This window comes from Herpailurus yagouaroundi, unplaced genomic scaffold (genome assembly GCF_014898765.1).
Source record: "Herpailurus yagouaroundi ecotype Mexico unplaced genomic scaffold, PumYag 139, whole genome shotgun sequence".
Lineage (NCBI taxonomy): Eukaryota > Metazoa > Chordata > Mammalia > Carnivora > Felidae > Herpailurus > Herpailurus yagouaroundi.
Window position 1 is genome coordinate 97,854 of NW_024412394.1, and position 10,823 is coordinate 108,676.

The following is a 10,823-nucleotide window of genomic DNA, read 5'->3' on the forward strand; positions in this document are numbered from 1 at the left end:
TGGTAAAACTGGAATTATCTGCTCCATAAAGACTTGCTGGATGTAGAGTTAAGCAAAAAGGAACATACAGAATGAGAAATTATTGTTGCCCAGAAAGAGTAAGGGAAGTATTTGTGTGAGCATGTACAATGATCATTTAGAGACCTTCCAGGTGTAATACAATTCCTTCCTGATAAAGTTACAAATATCTTCCATTTAAAAAGCTATTAACTGGAATGGGACCCAGAAGATGAGACAGAGAAGTCTGTCTCTTTGTCACCATTTGCTTCCTATTCATAAGAGAAGAAGAAAACAAGTAAACTGAAGACCTGGGACTATGGTTGGAACACCTAAACCTGTGGTAATGAGAGAAAAGCTACAAGAATTGAGCCTGTATACATTTAAGCATCTTGACTCAATAAGAATTTAGTTTTAATCAAATTTCCCACTAGGATGAAAAAAAATGTTTCAAAAAGAATTTAGGATTGCATAATGCTTAAGATATTCTTTAGCATCCAGTGTGTCTACAACTACCCCCATGCTTCATTAAGCACACCAGAATGATGAGGTCACCTAAACTGTGCAACACACAGAAAAAGCCTGCCCTGTGCTACCTCACAGAGGAGCCATGTGAGAAGAGAGACAACATAAACCCTTCTTGGAATCAGAGCCAAGGTATAGCCAGATTATGAGACCAACTTCACTCCTCTTCCATCTCACTCAGCAAGTTATGCTCTAAACCTTTCCCCCTTTGAGGGGAAAGGGAAAAAAAGTTAGAGAGGGAGGGAGGCAAAGCTTAAGAGACTCTTAAAAACTGAGAATAAACTGAAAGTTGATGGGGGGTGGGAGGGAGGGGAAAGTGGGTGATGGACATTGAGGAGGGCATCTGTTGGGATGAGCACTGGGTGTTGTATGGAAACCAATTTGACAATAAATTTCATATTAAAAAAATAATAAATAAATAAATAAATAATAAACCTCTCCCCCCCCCTTTGCTGATAGTAGTTTTGGTGTGGTTATGCTATTGTTTTCTCCTGCATTGAAGAAAGTTGGATTTATCATTTCACTATTGACATCCACAGCAGAATAAGAAATTCATTATTACCAGAGATGCTGGACTTGAGAGTCAAAGTGATTTTTTTTCTCTCTTTAAAATTGGACAAATGAGTTTGGTTTTATATGAACTACATAAATTCTACTTATAGGGAGAATCTTCTGAATTTTTTTAACAGAAATAAGAGAAAGCAAAAAAGCAGAGAGAGAACATATCAGAATGTATCAGCCTTGTATAATGGATTATGATAGTAGTATTATGATCACCATCATCATTATCATCATCATCATCATCATCACTGCTATCGTTATCTATCCAACCTTGCTCTTTTCCATCCTTGTTTAGAGAAAGAAAGAAAATGTCTCCATCCGTGACACAGAAGTGACACCAAATCCAAGGCCTGAACAATCAGAGCCACACATCTCCCTGGATAAAAGTGATTTGTTGAAAAATTGGAGTGCCACTCAAGCTGGGATTTCCACAGATTGTTAAATTGAGGCTGACATAATGGTCTCTTGCTATTCAGGTAAGAGGCTAAAGTATGAGATGGCACTCCTTAATCCCCAACACCTATTTAACCCATCCCCCCATCTGCCTCCCCCTGATACCATCAGTTTGTTGTCTGTAGTTAAGAGTCTGAAAAAAAAAATGAGGCACCTGGGTGACTCAGTTGATAAGGCACCCAACTCTTGATTTCGGCTCAAATCATGATCTCACAGTTCATGAGATCAAGCCCTGAGTCAGGTTCCGTGTTGACAGCATGGAGCCTGCTTGGGATTCTCTCCCTTCCTCCCCCTCTCCTCTCTCTCTCTCTATCTCTCTCTCTCCCTCTCAAAAATAAGTAAATAAATATTTAAATAAAGAGTATGTTTCTTGGTTTGCCTCTCTTTTTCCCTTTGCTCATTTGTTTTGTTTCTTTATTCCACATATGAGTGAAATCATATGTTATTTGCCTTTCTCTGACGGACTTATTTCATGTAGCATAATACTTTCTAGCTCCACCAATGTCATTGCAAATGGCAAGATTTCATTCTTTTTGATGGTTAATATTCCATTGTATATGTATAGTACATCGTCTTTATTCATCTGTCAATGGATACTTGGGCTGTTTCCATAATTTGGCTATGGCAGATAATGCTTCTATAAACATCAGGGTGCATGTATCCCTTTGAAATAGTATTTTTGTATTCTTTGGGTAAATATCTAGAAATGCAATTGCTGGATCCTAGAGTAGTTGAATTTTTAACTTTTTGAGGAACGTCCACACTGTTTTCCAGAGCTGCTCTACCAGTTTACATTTCCGCCAACAGTGTTAAGAGGGTTTCTCTTTCTCCACATCCTCGCCAATATCTGTTGTTTTCTTGTGTTGTTCATTTTAGCCATTCTGACATGTGTGAGGTGATATCTCATTGTAGTTTTGATTTGTATTTCCCTGATGATCAGTGACGTTGAGCATCTTTTCATGTGTCTGTTGGCCATCTAGATATCTTCTTTGGAAAAATGTCTATTCATGTCTTCTTCCCATTTTTTTCATATTTTGTTTTTCTTTTGTTATTGTTTAATCTTATTTTTTTAACTTATATCCAAATTAGTTAGCATATACTGCAACAATGATGTCAGGAGTAGATTCCTTAATGCCACTTACCCTTTAGCCCATCCCCCCTCCCACAACTCCTCCAGTAACCTTCTCTTTGTTCTCCATATTTAAGTGTCTCTTATGTTTTGTCCTCATCCCTGTTTTTATATTATTTTTGCTTCCCTTCCCTTATGTTCATCTGTTCTGTGTCTTAAAGTCCTCATATGACTGAAGTCATATATTTGTCTTTCTCTGACTGACTAATTTCGCTTAACATAATACACTCTAGTTCCATCCACATAATTGCAAATGGCAAGATTTCATTCTTTTTGATTGCCGAGTAATACTTCATTATACACACACACACACACACACACACACACACACATATATATATATATACCACATCTTCTTTATCCATTCATCCATCGCTGGACATTTGGGCTCTTTCCATACTTTGGCTATTATTGATAGTGCTGCTATAAACATGGGGGTGCATGTGTCCCTTCGAAAGAGCACACCTGTATCCTGTGGATAAAAATACCTAGTAGTGCAATTGCTGGGTCGTAGGGTAGTTCTATTTTTAGTTTTTTGAGGAACCTCCATACTGTTTTCCAGAGTGGCTGCACCGTTGACATTCCCACCAACAGTGCAAAAGAGATCCTTTTTCTCCACATCCTCACCAGCATCTGCTGTTGCCTGAGTTGTTAATTTTAGCCCTTCTGACAGGTGTGAGGTGGTATCTCATTGTGGTTTTGATTTGTGTTTCCCTGATGATGAGTGATGAGCATTTTTTCATGTGTCAATTGGCCATCTGGATGTCTTCTTTGGAGAAGTATCTATTCATGTCTTTTGCCCACTTATTCACTGGATTATTTGTTTTTTAGGTGTTGAGTTTGATAAGTTCTTTATAGATTTTGGATACTAACCCTTTATCTGATATGTCATTTGCAAATATCTTCTCCCAATCCATCAGTTGCCTTTTGGTTTTGCTGATTGATTACTTTGCTGTGCAGAAGCTTTTTATTTTGATGAGGTCCCAGTAGTTCATTTTTGCTTTTGTTTTCCTTGCCTCCGGAGATATGTTGAGTAGGAAGTTGCTGCAGCCAATGTCAGAGGTTTTTGCCTGTTTTCTCCTCATGGCTTCCTGTCTTACATTGAGGTCTTTCATCCATTTTGAGTTTATTTTTGTGTATGGTGGAAGAAAGTGGTCCAGGTTCATTCTTCAGCAGGGCGCTGTCCAGTTTCCACAGCACCACTTGCTGAAGAGACTGTCTTTATTCCATTGGATATTCTTTCCTGCTTTGTCAAAGATGAGTTGGCCACATATTTGTGGGTCCATTTCTGGGTTCTCTGTTCTGTTCCATTGATCTGTTCTTGTGCCAGTACCATACTGTCTTGATGATTACAGCTTTGTAAGACAGCTTGAAGTCCAGGATTGTGATGATTGAATTCTGGAAAATAATGAAGCAGAAAAGAAGAGGGAAACAAAGCAAAAAATCATGATACAAGACTGAGAGAACTCAGTGACTTGTTAAAAAGGAATAACATTTGAATCATAGAGCCACAGAAGATGAAGAGAGAGAAAGAGGAGCAGAAAGTTTATGTGAGCAAATTATACCTGAAAACTTTCCTGATCTGGGGAAGAACACAGACATCAAAATCCACAAAGCACAGGGATGCCTGAGTGGCTCAGTTGTCTAAGCATCTAACTTCAGCTCACATCATGATCTCGCAGTTCCTAAGTTTGAGCTTTGCATCAGGCTCTGCATTAGAGCCTGGAGCCTGCTTCAGATTCTGTGCCTCCCTTTTTGTGTCCCTCCCCTGCTCATGCTCTGTCTCTGTCTGTCTGTTTCTGTCTCTCTCTCAAAAATAAAAATAAACACTAAAAAAAATGTTTTAACCCAAGAAGCACAGAGAAGGCCCATTACATTCAACAAAAACCAACAATAATCAAGGCATAGCCTAGTCAAATTCACAAAATACACAGACAAGAATCCTGAAAGAAACAAGGGAAAAAAAGTCCTTTAATTACAAGGGAAGATAGATCAAGTTGTCAGGAGATCTATCCACAGAAACTTGGCAAACCAGAAGGGAGTGGAAGGATATATTCAACATGCTGAATCAGAAAAATATGCAGCCAAGAATTCCTTATGCAGCAAAGCTATCATTCAAAATAGAAGGAGAGATCAAGAGTTTCCGAGACAATCAAAATCTAAATGAGTTCATGACCACTAAACCAGCCCTGAAAGAAATTTGAAGGAGTACTTTTGAGTAGAGAAATAACAAAAAAGACCAAAAGCAACAAAAACTAGGAAAGGCCGTGGAACATCACCAGAAACACTGACACTACAAGCAGCACAATGACACTAAATTCATATATTTCAGTAATCATTCTAAATGTAATTGAACTAAGTGCTCCAAGAAAAAGACATAGGGTATCAGAATGGATAGGAAAACAAGACTCATCTATATACCGCCTACAAGAAATTCATTTTAGACATAAAGACACCTGGAGATTGAAAGTAAAGGGATGGAGAACCATCTAACATGCCAATGGCCAACAAAAGAAAGCTGGAGTAACCATATCAGACAATCTAGACTTTAAAATAAAGACTGTAACAAGAGATGAAGAAGGGCATTATATCATAATTAAGGGGTCTATCCACCAAGACCTAACAATTGTAAACATTTGTGCTCCAAACGTGAGAGCACCCAAATATATACATCAATTAATCATAAACATAAAGAAGCTCATTGATAATAATACCATAATAGTAAGGGACTTCCACACCCCACTTACAGCAATGGACAGATCATCTAAACAGAAAATCAACAAGGAAACAATGGCTTTGAATGACACACTGGACCGAATGGACTTAACAGATATATTCAGAACATTTCATCCTAAAGCAGCAGAATACACATTCTTCTCCAGTGCACATGGAACATTCTCCAGAATAGACCACATACTGGGACACAGATCAGTCCTCAACAAGTATAAAAAGATTGAGATCATACCATGCATATTTTCAGACCAACCAAAACGTTATGAAACTCGAAATCAACCACAAGAAAACATTTGGAAAGGAACAAATACTTGGAGACTAAAGAACATCCTGCTAAAGGATGAATGGATTAATCAAGAAGTTAAAGAGGAAATTAAAAAGTACATGGAAGCCAATGAAAATGAAAACTCCATAGCCCAAAACCTCTGGGACGCAGCAAAGGCAACTATAAGAGGAAAGTATATAGCAATCCAGGCCTTCCTAAAGAAGGAAGAAAGGTCTCAGATGCACAACCTAACCCTACACCTTAAAAAGCTGGAAAAAGAACAGCAAATAAAACCCCAAACCAGCAGAAGACAGGAAATAATAAAGATTAGAGCAGAAATTAATGCTATCAAAAACAAAAAACAAAAACAAAAAACAAAACAAACAAAAAAAAAAAAAAACAGTAGAAGACATCAATGAAACCAGAAGCTGGTTCTTTGAAAGAATTAATAAAATTGATAAACCACTGGCCAGTTTGATCAAAAAGAAAAAAGAAAATACCCAAATAAATAAAGTCAAGAATGAAAGAGGAGAGATCACAACCAACACAGCAGAAATAAAAACAATAATAAGAGAATATTATGAACAATTATATTCCAATAAAATGGGCAATCTAGAATAAATGGACAAACTCCTAGAAACATATAAACTGCAAAAACTGAAACAGGAAGAAATAGAAATTTTGAACAGACCCATAACCTGTAAGGAAATTGAATTAGTAATCAAAAATATCTCAAAAAACAAGAGTCCAGGGCAGATGGATATCTGGGGGAATTCTACCAAACATTTAAGGAAAAGTTAACACCTATTCTCTTGAAGCTGTTCCAAAAAATAGAAATGGAAGGAAAACTTCCAAACTCATTATATGAAGCCAGCATTACCTTGATTCCAAAACCAGACAAAGACCCCACTAAAAAGGAGAACTACAGCCCAATTTCTCTGGTGAACATGGATGAGAAAATCCTCAACAAAATATTAGCCAACTGGATCCAACAATACACTAAAAAAATTATTCATCACGACCAAGCAGGACTTACACCTGGGATGCAGGACTGGTTCAATATCCGCAAAACAATCAATGTGATACACCACATCAATAAAAGAAAGGACAAGAACCACATGATCTTCTCAATAGATGCAGAGAAAGCATTTGACAAAATACAGCATCCTTTCTTGATAAAAACCCTCAAGAAAGTAGTGATAGAAGAATCATACCTCGAGATCATAAAAGCTATATATGAAAGACCCAAAGCTAATATCATCCCCAAAGGGGAAAAACTAAGAGCTTTCTCCCTAAGGTCAGGAACAAGACAGGGATATCCACTCTCACTACTGTTCTTCAACATAGTATTGGAAGTCTTAGCCTCAGCAATCAGACAACACAAAGAAATAAAAGGCATCCAAATTGGCCAGGAGGAGGTCAAACTTTCACTCTTCACAGATGACATGATAGTCTATATAGAAAACCCAAGGGGCGCCTGGGTGGCTCAGTCGGTTGAGCGTCCGGCTTCGGCTCAGGTCATGATCTCACAGTCTGTGAGTTCAAGCGCCGCATCGGGCTCTGTGCTGACAGCTCGGAGCCTGGACCCTGTTTCAGATTCTGTGTCTTCCTCTTTCTCTGCTCCTCCCCTGTTTGTGCTTGGTCTCTGTCTCTCAGAAATAAATAAATAAACATTAAAAAAAAAAAAGAAAACCCAAAAGATTCCACCAAAAAACTACTAGAACTGATCCATGAATTCAGCAAAGTTGTAGGATATAAAATCAATGCACAGAAATTGGTTGCATTACTATACACCAACAATGAAGCAACAGAAAGAGAAATCAAGGAATCCATCCCATTTACAATTGCACCAAAAAGCATAAAATACCTAGGAATAAATCTAACCAAAGAGGTGAAAAATCTATACACTGAAAACTATAAAAAGCTTATTGAAAAAGACACCAAAAAAATGGAAAAATATTCCATGTTCATGGATTGGAAGAAAAAATATTGTTAAAGTGTCAATACTACCCAAATAAATCTACATATTCAATGCAATTCCTGTCAAAATAACACCAGCATTCTTCACAGAGCTAGAACAAACAATCCTAAAATTTGTATGGAACCAGAAAAGACCCCAAACAGCCAAAGCATACTTGAAAAAGAAAACCAAAGCAGGAGGCATCACAATCCCGGACTTCAAGCTCTATTACAAAGCTGTAATCATCAAGACAGTATGGTACTGGCACAAGAACAGACACTCAGATCAATGGAACAAAACAGAGAACCCAGAAATGGACCCACAAATATATGGCCAACTCATCTTTGACAAAGCAGGAGAGACTATCCAATGGAATAAAGACAGTCTCTTCAGCAAGTGGTGCTGGGGAAACTGGACAGCGCCATGCAGAAGAATGAACCTGGACCACTTTCTTCCACCATACACAAAAATAAACTCAAAATGGATGAAAGACCTCAATGTAAGACAGGCAACTAACGGAAGGGGACAAGATATTTGCAAATGACATATCGGACAAAGGGCTAGTATCCAAAATCTATAAGAACTCACCAAACTCCACACCCGAAAAGCAAATAACCCAGTGAAGAAATGGGCAGAAAACATGAATAGACACTTCTCTAAAGAAGACATCCGGATGGCCAACAGGCACATGAAAAGATGTTCAGCGTCGCTCCTTATCAGGGAAATACAAATCAAAACCACACTCAGGTATCACCTCACGCCAGTCAGAGTGGCCAAAATGAACAAATCAGGAGACTATAGATGCTGGAGAGGATGTGGAGAAACGGGAATCCTCTTGCACTGTTGGTGGGAATGCAAATTGGTGCAGCCACTCTGGAAAACAGTATGGAGGTTCCTCAGAAAATTAAAAATAGACCTACCCTATGACCCAGCAATAGCACTGCTAGGAATTTACCCAAGGGATACAGGAGTACTGATGCATAGGGGCACTTGTACCCCGATGTTTATAGCAGCACTGTCAACAATAGCCAAATTAGGGAAAGAGCCTAAATGTCCATCAATTGATGAATGGATAAAGAAATTGTGTTTTATATACACAATGGAGTACTATGTGGCAAAGAGAAAGAATGAAATATGGCCCTTTGTAGCAACATGGATGGAACTGGAGAGTGTGATGCTAAGTGAAATAAGCCATACAGAGAAAGACAGATACCATATGTTTTCACTCTTATGTGGATCCTGAGAAACTTAACAGAAACCCATGGGGGCGGGGAAGGAAAAAAAAAGAGGTTAGAGTGGGAGAGAGCCAAAGCATAAGAGACTGTTAAAAACTGAGAACAAACTGAGGGCTGATGGAGGGGTGGGAGGGAGGGTAGGGTGGGCAATGGGTATTGAGGAGGGCACCTTTTGGGATGAGCACTGGGTGTTGTATGGAAACCAATTTGACAATAAATTTCATATATTGAAAAAAAAACCACAATGAGATACCACCTCACACCTGTCAGAAGGGCTAAAATTAACAACTCAGGCAACAGCAGATGCTGGTGAGGATATGGAGAAAAAGGATCTCTTTTGCACTGTTGGTGGGAATGCCAACTGGTGCAGCCACTCTGGAAAACAGTATGGAGTTTCCCAAAAAAATTAAAAATAGAGCTACCCTATGATCCAGCAATTGCACTACTAGGTATTTATTCAAGGTATACAGGTGTGCTGTTTTGAAGGGACACATGCACCCCAATGTTTATAGCAGCACTATCAACAATAGCCATAGTATGGAAAGAGCCCAAATGTCCATTGATAGATGCATGGATAAAGAAGATGTGCTATATATATATATACAATGGAGTATTACTTGGCAATCAAAAAGAATGAAATCTTGACATTTGCAACTATGTGGATGGAACTAGAGGGTATTATGCTAAGTGAAATTAGTCAGAGAAAGACAAAAATCATATGACTTCACTCATAGGAGGACTTTAAGATACAAAATAGATGAACATAAAGGAAGGGAAGCAAAAATAATATAAAAACAGGGAGGGGGACAAAACATAAGCTGTTGCAGGGAGTATGGCCAGAGTCGCAAAAGATGAGTCCACAAACAAAATGCAGTTAAGTGAAGGGCCTCATGCTCAAGTCGGAATGAGGCCCCGACTCCAGAATGAAGCCTCTTTTTATTAGGATAATTGCTAAAGACTACGTGCATAAAGTCAGCTAAGCAAGTGTAGTAATCAACTTAATGGTTTTGCTTTTCAAGGTTGAATTCTGGGATAATTGTTTTTTATAATACTAGGAAGGGTCAGGTGTGAAGGAGGATCTGCCCCTGGACAGTGTTAATGGCAGCCTTGTTCAGCTGTGTAAGCATGTCCTAAGGCCTTGCACCTTTTCGAGCCTCTCCCTTTTGAAGTCTTTTCCTTTGATGCTTCTCTCCTGCATCTCCCACAATAAGAGACTCTTAAATATGGAGAACAAACAGAGGGTTACTTGGGGCTGGGGGGGGGGGGGGGGCTTGTGGGAGGGAGGATGGGTTAAATGGATAAGGGGCATTAAGGAATCTACTGAAACAATTGTTGCACTATATGCTAACTAAGTAGGATGTAAACTAAAAAATTTTTCAGAAAAAAAAAAGAAAATAATCTTGCCATCTTCAACAACATGGATAGAACTAGAGTGTAAGCAAAATAAGTCAGTCAGAGAAAAACATCATATGATTTTACTTACATGTGCAATTTGAGAAACACAACAGATGAACATATTGGAAGGGAAGGAAAAATAAGATAAAAACAGACAGGGAGGCAATCCATAGGAGACTCTTAAATACAGGGAACAAACTGAGGTTTGCTGAAGGGTGGGGGATGGGCTAAACGGGGGATGGGAATTAAGGAAGGCATTTGTTGGGATGAGCACTGGGTGTTATATGTAAGTGAGGAATCACTAAATTCTAATTCTGAAATCATTATTACACTATATGTTAACTAACTTGGATTTAAAATAATAAAACAATAAACTGAACCTAGATGAATTAAAGAGCTAAGTCTGAAATGCAATATTACAAATGCATTGGAAAGAAAAATTAGAGAACACATTTGTGACTGTGGAGTTGTAAAGGATTTCTTAAATCATTAAAAGCATTGACCATAAAGATGAAAGAATGATGAATTCAACTCCACTAAAAGTAACAACTTCTGTCCGTCAAAAAATAT